Source organism: Narcine bancroftii, chromosome 4 (assembly GCF_036971445.1).
Source record: "Narcine bancroftii isolate sNarBan1 chromosome 4, sNarBan1.hap1, whole genome shotgun sequence".
Lineage (NCBI taxonomy): Eukaryota > Metazoa > Chordata > Chondrichthyes > Torpediniformes > Narcinidae > Narcine > Narcine bancroftii.
Genome location: NC_091472.1, coordinates 299,070,618 through 299,092,468, shown reverse-complemented (window position 1 = coordinate 299,092,468; position 21,851 = coordinate 299,070,618). Strand labels below are relative to the sequence as shown.

Genomic DNA, 21,851 nt, shown 5'->3' with positions numbered 1-21,851 from the left:
GGCTATATTTCAAGCGATGATGGGCAAATGATGACATGTCATCAATATAGGATGTAACCTCGATGACATCATAATTACAGATCAGGATGACTCTGAGCACCTATCCAACCTAAAAAAAGGTCCTAGCCCAATTGCAACAATCAAACATCAGTCTGTGACAGGACAAGTATGTATTTATGGCATCTTTTGTCATATATTTGGGCTTTACAGTTAACAGTGAAGGAGTCCGAATGGACATCGCTGGTACCAAAGCTGTCCACAGAGCACCATACCCAACAAACGGAGCTGAATTAGAGTCATTCTTGGGTTTAGTTAACCATTACTGGAATCACATTCCAAATAAGTCAACACTTTGCAACCCTCTAAATGAATTATTGAGAGAAGACCAAAAATGGTGCTGGAATGAGGAGACTAGTAACGCAGTGGTCTGCTTGAAAGAACTATTAACATCCAGCAACAATGTTCTCATCCGCTGTGAGCCAGGGAAAGAAGTAACCCTTGTGGTGGATGCTTCACTAATGGGATTAGGAGCAGACCTATCGCAGGTAATGGAAAGAGGGGAACAACTGGTGGCTTATGCCTCCCAGTCTTTGATGACTTGTGAATACAATTATGCCCAACTGGAAAAAGAAGTGCTCACCATCATATTTGGTGTAAAACATTTCCACCAATACTTATATGGCAGAAAGTTTACATTATTAACAGACAACAAACCACTGAGTTTGATTCTAGGTCCTAAAAAGGGAAAACCACTGCTAGCCATAACAAGGATTCAAAGGTGGGCCACGCTGCTAGCCGCAAATGATTATGATTTTAAACATAAACCAGCAACCCAACTCAACCATGCGGACGCTCTATCTCACTCACCTCTACCAGAAACGGAGCAGGAAGACAAAATAATGAAATGGACAGCGGAGGCTACGGCTATTAATCAGGAACCACTTTGTAGTTTACCAATTACAGCAAAGGTGATCAGTAAAGAAGTACAAAAAGAAGGTATATTATCAAGGGTCCTTTACTTTAAGTCAAATGGGTGGCCCAAGGCCAAAATTATATCGGAAGAACTAAAACCTTATTATAAAAGGCGTTTTGAAATATCAATTGAGGAAAGTTGTTTATTGTGGGGAACCAGAATGATCATCCTTTCAAAGTGGCAAACAGCCATATTATCAGAACACCACAACAACCACCCAGGAATGGTTTAGATGAAGGCATTGTCATGTATGCATGTCTGGTGGCCATTGATAGACATTGATATTGAACAGACGGTAAGGAGATGTAGCATTTGCAACCCAAACCTCCTCAAGCCGAGACTAACCCATGGAAATGGCCATGGAATAGGATTCACATTAATTTTGCTGGTCCTTTTATGGGAGAAAACTTTCTTATTGTTATCGATATACACTTGAAATGGCCAGTAGAGTCACACATGAGAAAAACAACAATGGACCATACAATTGAAAGACTATGAAGTATATTTGCATCATATGGATTGCCTCTTGAACTAGTTTCTGATAATAGTCTGCAGTTTGTATTGGAGGCTCTTAAAGAATTCCTACACAATAACAACATTGTCTGCACCCTACCAACCAAGCACAAATGGGGAAACAGAATGTTTTGTACAAACCTTTAAAATGGCAATGAAGACTAAGAAGTACTTAAACTCAACATGGAGCCTCAAAATTGTGGATTTTCTGTTGAGCTAGAAACACACCTCACTCTTCTACCAAGAGAACACCAGCTGAATTAATGTTTGGACGTAACCTAAGAACACGTCTTTCTACCATACACCAAAACATTGGTCTTTGAATGGAACAATCAACATCTCCCAGTAAACCTACCAAATCTGTAGAAGTGGGAGAACCAGAACTGGTACAAGACTACTAGGATAATAGGGGTCATGGGTGGGTGGAGTTATCCTTAAAATATTGAGTCCTTGTTCTTACTCCATACTGGTGGAAAATACAATATGGAAACAGCACATCGATCAATTGAGAGTGGTGGATGATCCAATGGACACGCCCACCACTCATGACCCTGATAAGATTCCGGATGAGATTCCAGAACCTACCATCGACATTCCAGAAATATCTTCAGAAAGCAAGTCTCCTTCAATGTTGACTGCTCAACTGAGCAGCCCTATGGGTCCTCATAGCAATCCTACACTACATCCTACCCAACAGTGCAGTCCCATTCAAAGTCCCAATGGGGTTTGCCAAAGACCAAATTCACAGTCCTTACCACCAACAGAGGCATCACCCCAGAAGGCTAAGAGCCCAGAAAAGTCAGAGAGTGCCCCAACATCTTCCCTAATGCCTTCTATCTCCCTAAGATGATCCAAGAGAGAGAGAGAGACATCCTCCAGAATAAGTGAAGGACTATGTGCAGTGCTGGCCAGTCTATTCATTCATACTTACATTATTCTGTAATTGTAATCCTCACAATTTGTCGGGGCACCTCGTAGTTATCGTAGTTTGGTTTAGTTTAAATGTTGGCCATATGTTATTTTCACAGAGCATTTATTTCATGGGGAGGGGGTGAAAGAGTGTTATGTATATACACCTGCATGCCTATGATGCCATGGCATTCTATAGAGTGTACTGGGGGGAAAATTTTTAACGTATTAAACCATGAAAGAAGCTTCCTTCATGTCTCTGTACTTATGTATTACTAAATCATGAATACATAACTTTTATCATTGCCTTCTCACTGCTCACCTGCTGCCACCTGTGCAATGTGGAATTCCTGACATTGGGAAGGAATTAGGCACAAGAATTAGGGCAATAATTACATGTTTACATTATTTTGTACATAGGTCACTATCGCATGGAAGAGTAAAGTTGTGAATCATTTCATATCGTGCCTCGCTAGATGATGACATTGATGCTGAATGTCTGCTATCTTCACCTGTAAGAGAATTCTGCAGGTCAATGAGCATCTTGCTATGCATTTGAGTGAAATGTTCACCATGGTTGAACAGTTCAGCATTTTCAAACTACATGGGCTGCACAGCATGGAGCAATGGTAAGTAATTGAGTGAAGCTTGGACAATATGAATATTAAAGTTCAAAGTTCAGAGTACAGACATGACATCACAAACAACCCTGAGATTCTTTTTCTTTTAGGCCAGGGAGCATTTCTACTTAGTGGTCGTGCAACAAAAAAACTGTACTCAAAAAGAGATGTGTATACAAAAGAGAGAAATGTAAACAAGGAAGAAGTGCAAACAAAATGTGCAGAACAGAAAACAAATATTCAACAATAAATAACGTGCAAAGTAAGAGTCCTTAAATGAGTCTTGGATTGAGTTTGTTGTTTCGGAGTCTGATGGTGGAGGGGTAGCAACTGTTCCTGAACCTGGTTGTTTGAGTTTTGTCACCTTTCCCGATGGCAGCAATGAGATCAGAGCATGTCCTGGGTGGTATGGATCCTTGATGATTGCTGCTGCTCTCCGATAGCAGGGTTCCATGTAGATTTTCTCGATGGTGGAAAGTGTTTTGCATGTGATGTATAGGGCTGTGTCCACTACCTTTTAGAGGGCTTTCCACTCAAAGGTATTGGTGCCTAACATACCAGGCTATGATGAAGCCAATTAGCACACTTTCTACTGTACATCTGTAGAAGTTTGCCAAGGTTTTTGATGTCATACCAAACCTCCGCAAACTCCTGAGAAAGTAGAAGTGCTGTCATGCTTTCTTCATAATGACATTTATGTGTTGGGTCTAGGAAAAGTCTTCCAAGATAGTGACTCCCAAGAATCTAAATTTGCTCACCTTCTCCACATTCTGTGTATTGTAGCATAATTGATGGGAAATGGAATTGATGACATACATCCCATCATTAAACATCTTGCGAACTGCACCTATGTTTTGGAGCTTGACTTCTTTCTGTTGTTGCTTGACAATATACTCAGAGAATTTTTAATCTCCTGTGGAAAGAGGATATCTCTGCTACCAAGGCATCTAGATTCTGGGTGCCTGTGTTCTGCCATTTCCTTCAACAATGAGCTCCTGTCTTCCACCTCAGTTGCAGCCAAAGGGCAGCTCTCTTTAAGAAGTTTAACCTCTAATCTGTTCCAATTTACTAGTTGGGCTCTGTGGTCATGTGCTAAAGTAGTAAACTTTTGGTTAGAGGTGGCTTGTTAATGAAATCATAATATTAAGGTTACTGCATTAATTTTGGGAACATCCTGCAATTTGGACATGTGGGGCATTGGTTAATTGCATGTTACACTACCAACACCTGTTTACTGGTACTGTCCATTATAATCTATACATTTTTAAGATCCTCTCTTTAATAGTAGATTTTTTTAAAATTGCCTTCTCATCTTTTGTGACATGCAGTCAATATTTTGAGTCGAACTGTCTGCAAAGAGCTGATGATAAATTGACTGATTCCCCATTCATGAGGTTATTTTCAGTAAGTGGCTGATTTGAACATAAATGCTGATGAAGAAAAATCTGGGATTTCAAAGTACAGCCCAGAACAACTATTTCTGATCAAAAGCAAAATGATTATGTCCTACAATACATTGGTCTGATATCAAGTGAAATCCATAATTAGATGTGTTAAAATTTGAGCATATATTTAAAAAAAATCTTTGTTTATTTCTTCAGGAAAAGTGCCATATGGTTCCTCAAACAGCTCAGAGCAGTGGTCATGATAAGAGAGCTGAGGTCTGGGCTGCCATCTGTACCCTTCTACAAATGATTAATGGAAGGCAGTCGTGGCTGAAGAAATTTGGTACAATCCAAATTATATTTAAGGTGTTAAGCATTCTGAATAAATAAATGAAATGGAATTCCAAACAAATACAGTATTTGGTTCTTCATATATGTGTGAAGGTGTTTTGGATTATGAAAAGTCACTATTAACTATTGTCTTTATTTCTTGGATTTGAATTTCAATTATTTGAAACTGAAAGGAGAAAGATATTTCTCAGTCAAAAAGTAATGAGTTGGAGATGGTGCCAACCTAATTCCTCGTGAGTCTGAAAGAACAAATGTGATGGTAAGAAAAAGTTTGAAGGGTGCAAGAGGTTTTGTAACAAAAAATGATCTTTATTTACATGCAGGAGAATTCACAACAGGGATCACACTTACATACATAGACAAAGCAATTGCATACAACTCATATGCAACCAAGGCAGATTAATCACTGGTAATCACAACTCCCAAGTGTAAAGGCGAGGGTTAAACAAACGATAGTCATATTCCCTATCTCACTATCAGGCACAGCACATCATATAACCATATAACAATTACAGCACTGAAACAGACTACTTTGGCCCTTCTAGTCCCTGCCGAACACCTTCCCCCACCTAGTCCCATTGACCTGCACCTGGCAGTTAACCCTCCACACTCTCTTGCCTATATACCTCTCCAACTTTTCCTTAAATATTAAATTCAAACCCACATCTACTACTTCAGCCAGAAGCTCATTCTACACTTCCTCCCCCTCATGTTTCTCCTAAACTTTTCCCCTTTCAATCTCAATCCATGTCCTCTTGTTTGAATCTCCCCAACTCTCAATGGAAAAAGCCTGTTCATATTGACTCTATCTGTCCCCTTCATAATTTTAAATACCTCTATCAAATCACCCCTCAATCTTCTATGCTCCAGGGAATAAAGTCCCAGCCTGCTCAACCTTTCCCTGTAACTCAAACCCCGAAACCCAGGCAACATTCTTGCAAATTTCCTCTGCACTCTCTCTATTCTGTTTATATCCTTCCTATAATTTGGCAACCAAAACTGCACATAATATTCCAAATTTGGCCTCACCAATGCCTTATACAACTTCAACATGACATCCCAACTCCTGCATTCAATAGTCTGATTTATGAAGGCCAACACACCAAATGCTTTCTTCACCACCCTATCTACAAGTGACTCCACTTTCAGGGAATTTTGTACCAAAATTCCTAAATCCCTTTGTTCTACTGCACTCAATTGTCTACCATTTAAAGTGTATGACATTTGCTGATTAGACCTACCAAAATGTATCAGCTCACACTTATCAGTATTAGACTCCATCTGCCATCTTTTAGCCCACTCTTCTAACTGTCCTATATCCCACTGCAAGCTTTGATAACCTTCTTCATGGTCTACAACACCACCAATCTTCGTATCATCTGCATACTTATTAATCCAATTTAACATGCTATTATCTAGATCATTAACATATATGACAAACAACAATGGACCCAGTTCCAATCCCTGAGGCACTCCACTAGTCACCAGCCTCCCATTTGTCAAACAATTTTCCACCACAACTCTCTGGTATCACCCATCCAACCATTTTTGAACCCATTTTACTACTTCAACATTAAAATACCTAATGATTGAACCTTCCTAACTAACCTCTTATGTGGAACCTTGTCAAAGGCCTTACTGAAGTCCATATAGACAACATCCACAACTTTCCCTCATCAACCTTCTTAGTAACCTCCTCAAAAAACTCTACAAGATTTGTTAAACATGTTCTACCATGTATAAAACTGTGTTGACTACTCCTGTCTTTCTAAATAATTGTATATTATCATCTATAAGAACACTCTCCATTAATTTACCCACCACCAACATCAGACTCACAGGCCTATAATTACCAGGTTTACTTTTGAAGCCTTCAGTGGAACAGTATGAGCTACCCTCCAATCCTCCATGGCCAGTGACATTTTAAGTATTTCTGTCAAAGCCCCTACTATTTGTACACTAACCTCCCTCAGGTCCTAGGAAATATCTTGTCAGGACCAAAAGATTTATCCATCTTTATTCTCTTTAAAATAGCCAATATTAACTCCTCATTAATCTGTATATTATCCATGACCTCACTACAAGATTTCCTTACTTCACCTGAATCAATATTCCTTTCCTTCGTAAATACTGAAGAAAAAAATCATTTAAAATTTTGACTCTCGTTATATTCCTCAAGCACCTCATCTATTCCTTATTGTCCGCATCCCTCTTCCTCCAAACCAAATTCCCAATGACTTTTAAAACCAAGGCTCCATATATTTCCTAGCTTTGCCTTCAATCCTCACAGGGACATACTGACTCTGTACTCTCAAAATTTCCCCCTTTGAATATCCTCCATTTATCTGTTACATCCTTCCCTGAAAATAAATTATCCCAATCCACACCCTCTAAATCCTTTTGCATCTCCTTGAAATCTGCCTTATTCCAATCAAGGATCTCAACCTTAGGCCCAGCCCTATCCTTCTCCATTATTAACTTAAAACTAATAGTAATAGTTCCCCAACACAAACCTCTGTCATCTGGCCTATCTCATCCCCTAATAGGAGATCCAATTCTGCCCCCTCTCTAGTTGGTTCTTCTATGTATTGATTTTGAAAACTTTACTAAACACATTCGACATACTCCAAGCCATCCAGCCCTTTTACAGTATGGGCATCCCAGTCAAAATGTGGAAAGTTAAAATCTCCTATAATCACCACCTTATTGTTTATTACACATATATGCTATCTCCTTACAAATTTGCTCCTGTAATTCCATCTGCCCATTAGGTGGTCTATTACTGTTTACATGCCTTTCCCATTCCTCAATTCCACCCAAATAGCCTCACTGGGTTGAACCCTCCAATCTATCTTGCCATAGCACCGCTATAATGTTTTCTTTAACAAGCAGTACGACTCTTCTACCTTTTATCCCCATTCTATTACACCTAAAACAATAGAATCCTGGAATATTCATCTGCCAATCATGCCCTTCCTGCAACCAAGTTTCACTGCTGGCTACAATATCATATTTCCATGTGTTTCCATGCTCTAAGATCATCCACCTTGCTTAAAATCCTCCTTGCATTGAAATATATACACTTGAGAGAATGTCTCCCACATGCACTCCTTTGATTACCATCTACTTTTACCACCCATTCCCCCTTCTTCATTAACATTCTAGTCCCTCTCTCCCTTCGCATCTAAGTGTGCTTCTACACACTCTCATTCTGACTCCCACCCCCTGCCAAACAAGTTTAAACTCCCCCCAACAGCTTTAGCAAACTTGCCTGCCAGGATATTGGTCCCCCTCCAGTTCAAGTGCAGCCCATCCCTTTTTTACAGGTCAGATCTTCACCAGAAGAGGTCACAATGATTCACAAATGTGAACCCCTACCCCCCCTGCACCAACTCTTTAGCCATGTATTCATCCACCACATCTTCCTAATCCTACCCTCTCTAGTGTGAGGCACAGACAGAAATCCTGAGATAACCACCCTTTAACTTGCTTTTTAACTTCTTTCCAAACTCCATATTCTTTCTTCAGGACCTCATCCCGATTTCTATTTATGACACCGATTAACTCAAAGATACAATTAACTATTAGCAATGAGTAAGACAGTCTCAAACGAGGAGTCACGTGATGGAGTAGTGGCCGGACGGTGAACTCCAGCCCTCTCCAGAAAAGTCGGGAAAAACAAGAGAAAATACAAAGGCACAGAAATACAAGTTAAAGAAAAGTGAGTATAAAGGTGGAAAGAAGATGGAGACAAAAGGAGAAAAATCAAAATCAACGGAAAGAAGAGAGGAAGAGAAGACAACGGAGGAAAAAGGTGAAGGCCTTACCTGTCCGAAGAGGCCCGCTGTGGAGAGAGGAGCCCACTACCTCAGGTCGGTAGAAAAAGAACTACAACAATGGCTCACAGAGCCGAGTAAAAGTGCGCAACCGCGCATGAAAAAAAAACACACCGACGGGAGGGGGGACCAGCTGGGGAGTCGATCTCCACAGCCGGCAACGACAGCTGCAGAACACCTGCAGCAAGAAGGGACCACAGAAGACAATGGAAACAAGAAAGAAGAGGAGGAAAGGGCATCAAAGAAACAACAGATGGCCAACCCAGAGGAAGAAGAAGAGGAAGAATACAGTGAAATAGATAAAGGGAAAGGCAAGGTAAAGGATATACTTGCCCTTGTTAGAGAATACATGGAGTCATTTAAAGAATGGCAAACACAGGAATTCAATGATTTAAGAAGAAGAATAAACAACACAGAAAAGAAAATAAATAAAATGGATATGACCTTAACAGAAATGGGGAAAAAAATGGACAAGATGGAAGAACGGGCAATAGCAGCAGAAATGGAGGTAGAAGACTTAAAAAAGAAATTGGAGGAATCTAATAAAAAAACTAAAGAGACACAAGAATTACTAGCCCAAAAAATAGATATAATGGAAAATTATAACAGAAGAAATAACATAAAGATAGTGGGCCTTAAGGAAGATGAAGTAAGCAAGAATATGAGGGAGTTTATAAAAGAATGGATCCCTAAGGCCCTAGGATGTCCAGAACTACAGCAAGAAATGGAAATAGAAAGGGCACATAGAGCATTGGCCCCTAAACCACAACCACAACAAAAACCAAGATCTATTGTAGTAAAATTCCTAAGATATACTACAAGAGAAAAGGTACTGGAGAAGACAATGTAAAAAGTAAGAGAGGGCAACAAACCACTGGAGTATAAAGGGCAAAAAATCTTCATTTATCCAGATATAAGCTTTGAACTCCTAAAGAAGAGAAAAGAGTTCAATACAGCAAAAGCGATTTTATGGAAGAAAGGATATAAATTTACACTGAAGCATCCTGCGGTATTGAAAATATTTATTCCAGGACAACAAAATAGACTGTTCTCGGATCCAGAAGAAGCACGAAAATTTGCAGAACAATTACAAAAATAGACTGAGGGATGAAGACGGGTAATGAGAGTAAAAATGATCACGATTGATATGTATGTGGGTAAAGACAAAAATAGACTGAGGGATGAAGACGGGTAATGAGGGTAAAAATGACCACGATTGATATGTATGCGGGTAAAGAGGTATAAGAGTGAATAGAGACAATGGGCATACGTGAAAGTATCTGTAATTAGAGGAAAACATAGATAGTATAGACAATAATTAATAAGGGAAGGTAATGGAATAGAGAGAATAAGGAGGGAATTAAAAGAGTGACCTTTGTGACATATGAAAAATGAAATCTTTTCTGGGGGGGGGGGGCTGGGTGGGGGAAAAGAGCGGTCACTGCAAAATCAGTTGACGCTTGCGAGTGGATTCGCAAATCCAAATGGAGAGGGGAGATGTGGTTGTCCGACAAGGGATAAAGGACAACTCAGGAGGGGAAGGGGAGATTGGGGATAAAGAAGATAGAAATAGGAGAATAAGGAAAATGTTGGATGTTGTAGGAATGTTGTCTGGTAAAGAGTTGAAAATAAGAAAACAGAAATGGAAAAGGAGGAAAGGTAATGATGGAAAAACGGAAAGAGAAGATAAACAAAATATAAAATGGCTACGCTGAACTATATGACTTTAAATATTAATGGAATACATAACCAAATTAAAAGGAAGAAACTACTAAATTTACTGAAAAAGGAAAAAATAGATATAGCATTTGTCCAAGAAACACACTTAACTGAATTGGAGCACAAGAAATTAAAGAGAGATTGGGTAGGACATGTAACAGCAACATCGTATAATTCAAAAGCAAGAGGAGTGGCTATATTAATTAGCAAAAATGTGCCATTTAAAATAGAAGAGGAAATAATAGATCCAGCAGGGAGATATGTTATGATAAAATGTCAGATATATTCGGAGCTTTGGAATCTACTTAATATATATTCACCTAACGAAGAAGATCAAAAGTTTATGCAAGATATCTTTTTGAAGGTAGCTAATACGCAAGGGAACATACTAATAGGAGGGGATTTCAATCTGAATTTGGATCCAAATATGGATAAAACGGGGAAAAAAATTAACAGGAAGAACAAAGTAACCAAATTTATAATTAAATCAATGCAAGAAATGAAACTTGTGGACATATGGAGGAAACAAAACCCAAAAGAAAAGAAATACTCATACTACTCGTCTAGACATAAAACATACTCAAGAATAGACCTATTTTTGTTATCAGCTAGTATGCAGGATAGAGTAAGAAAAACAGAATATAAAGCGAGAATGCTATCGGACCATTCACCCTTAATACTGACAGTAAAGCTAGAGGACATCCCTCCAAGAATGTATAGATGGAGATTAAACCCCATGCTACTTAAAAGACAGGATTTTAGAGAATTTATCGAAAAACAATTAAAAATGTACTTTGAAGTAAATACGGAATCAGTGGAAGCTAAGTTTATACTATGGGACGCAATGAAAGCATTCATTAGAGGACAAATAATAAGTTATGCAACCAAGATGAAGAAGGACTATAATCAGGAAACAGAGCAGTTGGAAAGGGAAATAATAAACATAGAAAAAAAATTAGCAATAAAGGAAGATACAACCAAAAGAAGAGAATTGGCGGATAAAAAAATAAAATATGAAACATTACAAACATATAAGGTGGAGAAGAATATAATGAAGACAAAACAGAAATATTATGAACTAGGTGAAAAAACACACAAAATCTTAGCATGGCAGCTTAAGACAGAGCAAACTAAGAAAATGGTATTGGCAACAAGGAAAAAAGACAAACAAATTTCATATAATCCAAAAGAAATTAAGGAAAACTTCAAAGAATTCTATGAACAATTATACCGAACTGAAAACGAAGGGAAAGAAGGGAAAATAGATGAATTTTTGACTAAAATTGAACTACCAAAACTACAAATAGAGGAACAAAATAAATTAACAGAACCATTTGGAACAGTAGAAATACAAGAGATAATAAAAAAAATTACCAAATAATAAGACACCAGGAGAGGATGGACTCCCAATAGAATTCTACAAAACATTTAAAGATCTAATAATACCGCCCCTCCTGGATGTAATCAACCAGATTGATGAGACACAAAACTTACCAGATTCATGTAAAACAGCAATAATTACAGTGATACTAAAACAAGGGAAAGATCCACTCTCACCAGCGTCATATAGACCAATATCTCTGCTAAACACAGATTATAAGATAATAGCTAAACTATTAGCAAACAGATTAGCAGAACAGGTACCTAAAATGGTAAATTTAGACCAAACTGGATTTATCAAAAAAAGACGCACAACAGACAATATTTGTAAATTTATTAACTTAATTCATGCAGTAGAAGGAAATAAAGCACCGGCAGTAGCAGTTGCTTTAGACGCAGAGAAGGCCTTCGACAGAGTAGAATGGAATTACTTGTTCAAAGTATTGCAAAAATTCAGTTTACCGGAGAAGTATATTAATTGGATTAAAGCATTATATAAGGGACCGTTAGCGAAAGTGACAGTAAATGGACATGTATCAAAGCAATTTAACTTAAGCAGGTCAACGTGGCAGGGATGCCCACTATCACCATTATTGTTTGCGCTAGCTATAGAACCACTAGCAGAATCGATAAGAATAGATAATAATATAAAAGGAATAAAAATAAAAGACAGGGAATATAAAATCAGTCTATTTGCGGATGATGTGATAGTGTACTTAACAGAACCGGAACTATCAATAAAAGAACTATATAAGAAATTGAAGGAATATGGAGAAGTGTCGGGATACAAGATAAACGTAAATAAAAGTGAAGCAATGCCTATGAATAACGCGGATTTCTCAAAATTTAAGGAGGAATCCCCATTCAGATGGCAAATGCAGGCAATAAGATACCTAGGTGTGCAAATAAACAAAAATCTAGGCCAATTATATAAACTCAATTACAATCCACTAATGAAAAAATTACAGGACGATTTAGAGCATTGGAAAGAGCTACCACTAACACTGATAGGAAGGATAAACTGTATTAAAATGAACATTTTTCCAAGGATACTATACTTATTTCAGGCATTGCCAATACAACTGACAGAAAAATTATTCAAAGAGTTAAAGAAAATAATAAGGAGATTTTTATGGAGAGGGGGGAAACCGAGGATAGCACTAGATAAATTAACAGAATGGTATAAACAAGGAGGCTTACAATTGCCAAACTTCAAAAATTATTATAGAGCCGCACAATTAAGGTACCTATCAGATTTTTATCAAACAAGGGAAAAACCAGGCTGGACGAGACTAGAATTAGATAAAATAGGGGAAAAGATACCTGAACACATATTATATAAATGGGATGAAAAATTGGTACAACATAGAACTTCTCCAGTATAACACCATCTCCTCAATATATGGAAGAAGATTCATGTAGAAAGAAATAAAACAAATTATCAAATACCAAAACTAATATTGACGCAAAATAAGCTACTCCCTTTTACAATAGACAACCTTTCCTTTAGAAAATGGGGAAAAAAAGGGATTAAAAGAATAGAAAATTGTTTTTCAGGAAGTAGATTCTTATCCTTTGAACAAATGAGAGATAAGTACAATATAACTGGAGATACAGCGCTGGCATATTACCAACTGAGATCCTACTTGAAAGATAAATTAGGAAGCAATTTGAGTTTACCAGAGGGAAGTAACCTTGAATATGTGATTACAGATACAATGTTAATCAAAAGATTTATAACAAATATGTATATTAAACTGCAAGAAAAGGAGAATGAGGAAACAAATGGTAAAACTAAACAAAAATGGGAACAAGATTTAAATATAAAGATAAAAAAGGAAACATGGGAGAAATTATGTTCTGGAACGATGAGAAATACAATAAATATGAGGCTGCGTATGATACAATATAATTGGTTACACAGACTATACATTACACCGCAAAAGTTAAATAAATGGGATCCAACAGTATCTGATAGATGTTTTCGATGTAAAAAAGAAAGGGGAACAACAATTCATGCAATCTGGACATGTGAGAGAGTAGAAAAATTTTGGGATGATCTCAATCAGATATTAAATAAAATAACAGAAAACAATATACCAAAGAATCCAGAGATCTTTCTCCTAAGTAACATAAAAAATAAAGAATTTGGAATTGACTTGGAAGATGCACAAAAAAGATTTGTTAAGATAGCCCTAGCCGTAGCAAAAAAATGTATTATGTCAACCTGGAAATTGGAAGATAATTTGAAAATACAACAATGGTATATAGAAATGAATAAATGTATTCCATTAGAAAAAATAACATATAGTTTAAGAAATAATATTGAAATATTCGAACAAGTATGGGAGCCTTACATTAAATACAATAGCGAAAACCTACCGGGGACAAACATTACCTAAGTTGATGGAAGGAGAAGGAAAGAAAAGAATGGACTCTGTAGAATTTCTGGTGTATTTTTGTTGAATGACAACATTGTCTGACTGAATTAATGCAACCTAGATTGTATACCTAAAATGGATGAGGGGGGGGGGTGGGGGGGTGGCTTGGGAGGAGGGGGGGGGGGAGAAAAAGTCACTGTAAATGTGTGAAAAAGAAAAAGTGTATATCATGGCTATTGTGATTTATGGTGTGAAAAATAAAAAATTTAAAAAAAAAAGTAAGACAGTCTCACTCACTATGAGCCATTACAGCCCTCTACCCTTTACCAGTACAAACCTTGTAATTGGTTCTCTTGTATCATTCATGCTTTGCAACCTGGAGTACAGCCAGGGTTTGTCCCATGGGGAAAGAGTTGCTCCACTTGGTGGGCTTTATACTACAGCCGGCTGGAGAGGCCTGCCTAGCTGCATCCATGTGACCAGTGAGGACCAATAGCATCTGGAGGTGCTGGCCCAGGTGTGCCCACATGACTTGTGAAAACCAATTGCATGGTAGCCCTGCTTGTGGGTGAATTTGACGGTTGATTGGGAAGTGAGGCAACTTCCGACTGGTTTCCCACTGGAGAGGCTAGTAACTCTCTGGAATGATAACAAATTAGTTAAAACCAATGAAAAATGCCATAAAAATAGAAGATATAGGACATTTGGAAATCATTAATATTCTTCTGAAGATAAGACCAAGCAAAGTTGAGATAAGGTTTCACAGTGCTTGTCAGTATTTTTACAATGAAAGCTGTTGCTTCATCCATTTCATTTTTCAATCCAGAAACTTCAGCAGAAACACTTGCCACATTAAAAAAAAGTTGTTCACATCTATATCACTGCCAAGTTAGATTATGGCTGGTGTTTATCTTTATTTTTACGAATGATCCAATTCCCTTGGAGCAGGATTCTTCATCACCTCTTCAGAAAACCAGGATAACATTTATGTTCACACAAAAATTCTGGAGACACTCAGCAAGTCACACAGTGTTCTTTATGTAACAAATAAATGTTTTGGCCCTCAGCCCTTCATCTAGGTATGAGCAAAAAGCAGGCAGGCACCTGAATATAATGGTGGTGGGATGGGCAGGGGAGGAAGTCATAAGTGGATTTGGGTAGGAAGGGGGCTAAGGGGAAGGGATAGGCCTCTGAATGGAGAGGGAACAGGGTGGAGAGCTAGAGGAAAGGAGACAAATGGATGGGAAAGAGGGGGAGACAGGTGAGTTGCCTGTTAAAAAACGATGGTAATGCTTGGAATATTAGGTATTGTTCCTCCAATTGTGGATAGCCTCAGTTTGTGTAGAGGTGTGTCCCCTGTAAGAATTGTATTCCTTTTCTTCAATTCCTCTCCTACTCCATTGCATCTGCTCCTAGGATGAGGTCTTTCATTTCAGATCATCCAAGGTGGCCTCTTTCTTCAAAAAACACGGCTTCCCCTCTATGATCATCAAATCAGCCCTTTCCAACATCTCCTCCATTTCCTGCACATCTGCTCTGGCCCCCTTCTGCCCCTAAATGCAATGAGAACAGGATCCCCCTTGCCTCCGCATCCAATGTATTATCCTCCGCAATTTCCGTCACCTACAAGATGATTTCACCACCAGACATATCTCCCCTTTCTTCCCCTCTCCACCTTCCACAGGGGCCACTCCCACTGTGATCCCCTCCTCTAGTGATCCCTTCCCACTAACTGCTCTCTTGGTATCTACTCTAACTGCAGAAAGTGCTGCACTTGCACCTCCTCCCTCACCACTATTCAGATTCCAAACAGTTCTTTGAAGTGATGCAACATTTCACTTGTGAATCTGTGGGGATCATCCACTGCATCTGGTAGTCCATTGTGGCCTTCTCTACATTCGGAGTGTTATGTTGCAGACAAGCAGCAATAGAAATTTACCAAGTCTTATTTTTAAAACAATACATTCATTAATAATAACTAATAATATAACTTCTTACTAAAATATAGCATGAATATACAATGTGTGTGTGTGTGTGTGTGTGTGTGTGTGTGTGTGTGTGTGTGTGTGTGTGTGTGTGTGTGTGTGTGTGTGAGAGAGAGAGAGAGAGATACCCAAACCATTACAGCTTAGGCATAATTCCGGAAAGTAATTCCCAAAGTTCAGTCTTAGAAATCCCGTGTTGAAACTCAGACTTTTAAACTGATGCTCAGAAGTAATTATGAAGGAGGTGAACGACTGACTCCCAAAAACTCACAAATCCTGTCGAGTTGCTTCCAGAGAAATGCTCTTTCATATGATTGGTTGTCACAACTCTCATCTTCCTTGCATAGGGGAAACAAAATGTGTGACTTCCATGATGTTTCCAAAACCCAGGCAGAGGTCAGTTGACCATCACAATGGTCATGATCCAATGCAGGAATTCATCTGTTTTCTTTACTCAGATAAGGATCAATCAATGGTCACAGTGGATCAATAATTCCCCTGACAAGGAGAATCAGCAGAAATATCAATTTTCACAAAGTCATTCCACCTCTATGTTTATCAAATGGCTAGCTGATCAATACTGAATTCTGTTTCTTCAAGTGTCCCAATCACATGACTCATAATCACATGACCCTCTCTCACCATCTGTGTTCCCTGTATAAACAACCATTGTTCTTGGTTTTAGTTGAGACCTTATTTATAGATTGAACCTGATGGTACCACGCAGTCGGTAAATGTTGTGAAAACTGTGAATATTTGCAGCTGTCCCAACTCTCCAAAATGAAACAGGAGCTTGTAATAGGAGATACTGGACACAGAGTGGGAGATTGCTTCGCTGAGCATCTTCACTCTATCCATCATAATGGTGGGGATCTCTCAGTGGCCAACTATTTCAATTTCATGTCCCATTCCCACACCAACATGTCTGTCCATGACCTCATGCACTGCCAAACCAAGTCTATCTATAAGTTGGAAGAGCAACACCTAATATTCCGGCAGGGCATTCTCCAACCAGATGACATTAACATCAAGTTCTCTGTTTTCTGTTAGGCCACTCCCCCATCTTCCTCTCTTCCCTATCCCTCTGTCTCTTTTCCTCCAGCTCTCCAACCCCCTTCCTTTTCCATTCAGAGAGCTATCCCCATCTCTATCACCTCAGCCTTTTTTCTCTTCTCCCATCTATATGCATCTATGATCTCTTTCCTGTGACCTTGAGTTCTTCCTCCTGCCCCTTCGTTTTATTTGGGCACCTGCCTGCATCATAGCTTGAAGAAGGGCTCAGGCCCAAAACAATGTTTATGTACCTTTGTTACATGAAGCACGTTGCATAACTTGATAAGTTTCTCCAGCATTTTTGTGTAAACTACAATCACAGCATATGCAGATTTTATTTAACTAACATTGATGAGCTCCTGGAATATGACTGGCAGAACTTGAACAATTTTAACCACACCTTCAAACCACATCTTCCTCACTCCCTGCTCCATCTGGTCTGCAATATTTTGTATTTTTTTTTTCTTTGGCTTGGCTTCGCGGACGAAGATTTATGGAGGGGGTAAAAAGTCCACGTCAGCTGCAGGCTCGTTTGTGGCTGACAAGTCCGATGCGGGACAGGCAGACACGATTGCAGCGGTTGCAGGGGAAAATTGGTTGGTTGGGGTTGGGTGTTGGGTTTTTCCTCCTTTGCCTTTTGTCAGTGAGGTGGGCTCTGCGGTCTTCTTCAAAGGAGGTTGCTGCCCGCCAAACTGTGAGGCGCCAAGATGCACGGTTTGAGACGTTATCAGCCCACTGGCGGTGGTCAATGTGGCAGGCACCAAGAGATTTCTTTAGGCAGTCCTTGTACCTTTTCTTTGGTGCACCTCTGTCACGGTAGCCAGTGGAGAGCTCGCCATATAACACGATCTTGGGAAGGCGATGGTCCTCCATTCTGGAGACGTGACCCATCCAGCGCAGCTGGATCTTCAGCAGCGTGGACTCGATGCTGTCGACCTCTGCCATCTCGAGTACTTCGACGTTAGGGATGTAAGCGCTCCAATGGATGTTGAGGATGGAGCGGAGACAACACTGGTGGAAGCGTTCTAGGAGCCGTAGGTGGTTCCGGTAGAGGACCCATGATTCGGAGCCGAACAGGAGTGTGGGTATGACAACGGCTCTGTATACGCTTATCTTTGTGAGGTTTTTCAGTTGGTTGTTTTTCCAGACTCTTTTGTGTAGTCTTCCAAAGGCGCTATTTGCCTTGGCGAGTCTGTTGTCTATCTCATTGTCGATCCTTGCATCTGATGAAATGGTGCAGCCGAGATAGGTAAACTGGTTGACCGTTTTGAGTTTTGTGTGCCCGATGGAGATGTGGGGGGGCTGGTAATCATGGTGGGGAGCTGGCTGATGGAGGACCTCAGTTTTCTTCAGGCTGACTTTTTTGTATAGTGTGGCTAAAATTCCCACTTTTCCACCATTAAATGCCATATTCCTGCTATTTTGTTAATGTTTTATCAACATTGATGTAAAATATTACTTTTGTTTTCAGATAAACAAAAAATGATTGTTTTTTTTTAATGTAAAGGATTTATTTCTCAAGACTGTTCTAAATCAGCTATTCATTTATATTTTCTTCCATGGTTCTTTCAATGTTATTTATGTCTATGCTGTAAAATGTAATTTGTTTTTAATCCTCTAAAAATATCAATTATTATGAAGGAGACCTCATCATATTTTGAGTTTACAATGACATGCCACATTCTGGTAAATATTCTCAATAAGAAAGGGCAAAGGGCAGATCAAATTGAAATATCCTTCATTGCGGCCTTGAGAGATGAAGCTGTTGAAGTCTTGACTCAGAGCAAGAAACAGTATGAATGACATTTTTATTGGAAATGATCAAAATATAGTGTGATGTTGCTATTTCTAATGATGAAATGTATTGTGGTATTATGGCAAATATGGCAGGGCTGCAGTGATACTTAATTTCCTATGTATTTATTATTTAACCTTTCTTTTCCTTTAATTGAATGTATTCCTTTCTGGCCAAAGCTGTTTCTTTTTAATTCTTTTTTTCATCATTGCTTTTCTTTCTCCACATTCATTCATACAAAGCTTTTTTTTAAAGGTGTGAACATTGAACTATTCCAGTGTAGCTATTGTGACAAAATGTGTCGTGTTTTATATTGAATATAGACATGATTTTGGGAAATAAAATGTGGCAGGTTTTTTTTAGTGTAGATCACATACAAACATTTCAAAATGAATCTCATTTAAAATACTCGAGCTCTGTTCAAGCTAGACAGGCTGGCTCTGAATGCCTTTGCAAAAACTTTGAAGAGTGCCCAAGGGACTTCACTAATGTATTGTTGTTTTGAAAAGCAACAGATGAAAGAACTTGTCGCAGCCTGAGTGGGTGGAGGTTGTAAGGTAAAAACATCATGAGTTGGGACCAGAGAAGGAGTCACCCAGTACTAAGGAGTAACAGGATGCAGGTGTGACCTTGTATGCTCAAGATAAGTGTGGCAATAACAAGATGATATGCAGCAGACTAACAGAGAAGGGTAGCAACAGCTTATTCATTTGACAATGTAATGGTATGATAATTTACTAAGTGCGTGTCCTGAGGTATAAAAAAAACACCACTTGCTGATATCGGGAGAATGTGCCTTCTCCAACTAACACTGTTAGTTGCAAGTGTTACAATCCGGTAATAAAGAACCTTGATTTCGACTCAGTCTGGTGTCTGACTCACTCATTCTCGAACAAAGCAGACCTCACAAGGTTGCTGTTTTAAGAGGGTCATGTGGTTTTTCAAGCAGAGAGAATAAAACAGGCTTTTCTCTGTGTGTGTGTGTGTGTGTGTGTGTGTGTGTGTGTGTGTGTGTGTGTGTGTGTGTGTGTGTGTGAATGTGTGTGTGTGTGTGTGAATGTGTGTATGAGAGAGAGAGAAAATTCAGTTCTGCAGTTCCACAGCTGGGACTGGAACAGGACAAGCTGGAAAGCTTGTGGAAAAACCCCCCATTTTAATCATCTATAAATATCAATTATTGTGAAAGAGACCTCATCATATTTTGAGTTTACGATGGCATGCCACATTTTGGTAGATATTCTCAATAAGAGGTTTGTGAATACTTAGTCCAGCCTGGTCAAAGCCCTTGTGGTCCATACAAGAGAAGAGGACTGGCTGCCTAATGTTTCACTTGAAATAAGATAAAAAAAAAGGAACTCTGTGGTGACTTGAAAGAAAGAGGTTATCATCTGATGGGGCAAGTTTCTTCAGCAAGACACTGACATGGCTGATTAAAAGGGATCAGTTTGTGTCCAGGTACAACAAATCTCTCTCTGAAAACCAAAAAGAACCTTCTTGAGTGGAACACCAAAGCCTGGTGAAATTCATAAATGTTAAATTCTGTGCACAATATAAGAATTGCCTGCAACCAGGAATGAGAAGTGAGATTGGACTGCGAATTAAAGAACTTTTCTAAACTTATATACACATTACATACACGTGTGCTTAGAATTAGAAGGGGGTTGTGTTAGGTTAAGTTAATAGTAATAAGATAAAGTTTGATCCTGTATTCATATTTAAAGATAATTAAAAGCAATTTTTCTTTAAATAACCATTTGTCTTGGTGAATATATATTGCTGCTGGGTTTTGGGGTCCTCTGGGCTCATAACACTATGAACTGTAATACAACATGTTGTTTGCACAATGTTCAATTTCATTTGCAATTCTTCATACAATGAAGGTTTTTCCACTTTACAGCAAGACCTGAACCACATTGAATTGAACTGGTTGTGGTCACATGTACTAAGTTACAGTGAAATGCTTTGTTTATGTGCTATCCAGCCAGGTCAATGCATTCCAAATTACTGCAAATACTGCAATAATAACACAAAATGGCACTGTATAAATCAAAAATTCAGGAAATGGTGTTACAATGCAAAATTTAGGGTACAAAGAAAAGTACTGTTATAATAGTACAAGGATCTTGTCTTTTAAAAATGAGAGGTCCATCTAATAACTTTGATATTAGTAAAGAAACTGTTCTTGAATCCGGACAATTTGTTTTCAAGCTCACATATCTTTGGCCTGATGGTAGAGGGGAGAACAGAGTGTGACCAAGGTGGGATGTTAGCATTGTTAATGAGTGGCAAATTGCCTTTATGCCACAGAATTGCAAGACAGTGAATATCTTCAACAAATCTTCTCCCTTTGACATTCAAAAGTATTATTATTATTATTGCTGAGTCCGCTGCCATTAACAACCTTTGGGATCATTACTGATTGTATAAGTGCTGCTAGTTCTTGATGAAAGGTAATCAACCTGAAATGTTGAATTTTTCCTCAACAGATGCTGCCTAAATGGCTAATTTTTTCCAGCATTTTCTAATTTTACTTTGATTAGTTTTTAATGTGCCAAAATTCATCCAGGAATACCTACCCTGAAGAAGTGCCGCTCATCTCTGCAACAAAATCTCTTTTTCCCTTTTGAGCTGTTGCCTCACACTGCCAGACATCTGGGCTCAATCCTGATCCCTTGTTATGTCTGTGAGCTGCTGGCACAAGATGCTTCTATTTATCACAACTCTTACATTCTTTTGTCTAAGTTCTGTATTCTATGTTCTCATTCTCTACTTCCATTCATTCAAAGACCAGATAATTTTGTTGACAGCTTATCGCCATGGTTGACTTGGTTTTACCCTATCAGAGACATCTTCCTTCTCCATCTTTTCTACAACTTTACTTGTTTCTGTTGGTCTCTATTTCAGTTCAAAAGGTCTATGAACTGATATGGTAACTTTGTTTCTCCCTCCTT

At 38.7% G+C, this 21,851-nt stretch overlaps 1 long non-coding RNA gene across 1 annotated transcript in view; it reads right to left on the bottom strand.

The window, feature by feature from the left end:
• Nucleotides 1-21,565, bottom strand: part of LOC138762151 (uncharacterized) — a 73,571-nt gene extending 52,006 nt beyond the window's left edge. Inside the window, exon 1 of the long non-coding RNA XR_011356776.1 lies at nucleotides 21,477-21,565. This is a non-coding gene — a long non-coding RNA (uncharacterized lncRNA). The remainder of the gene's footprint in view (nucleotides 1-21,476) is intronic.
• Nucleotides 21,566-21,851: the final 286 nt, after the last annotated feature.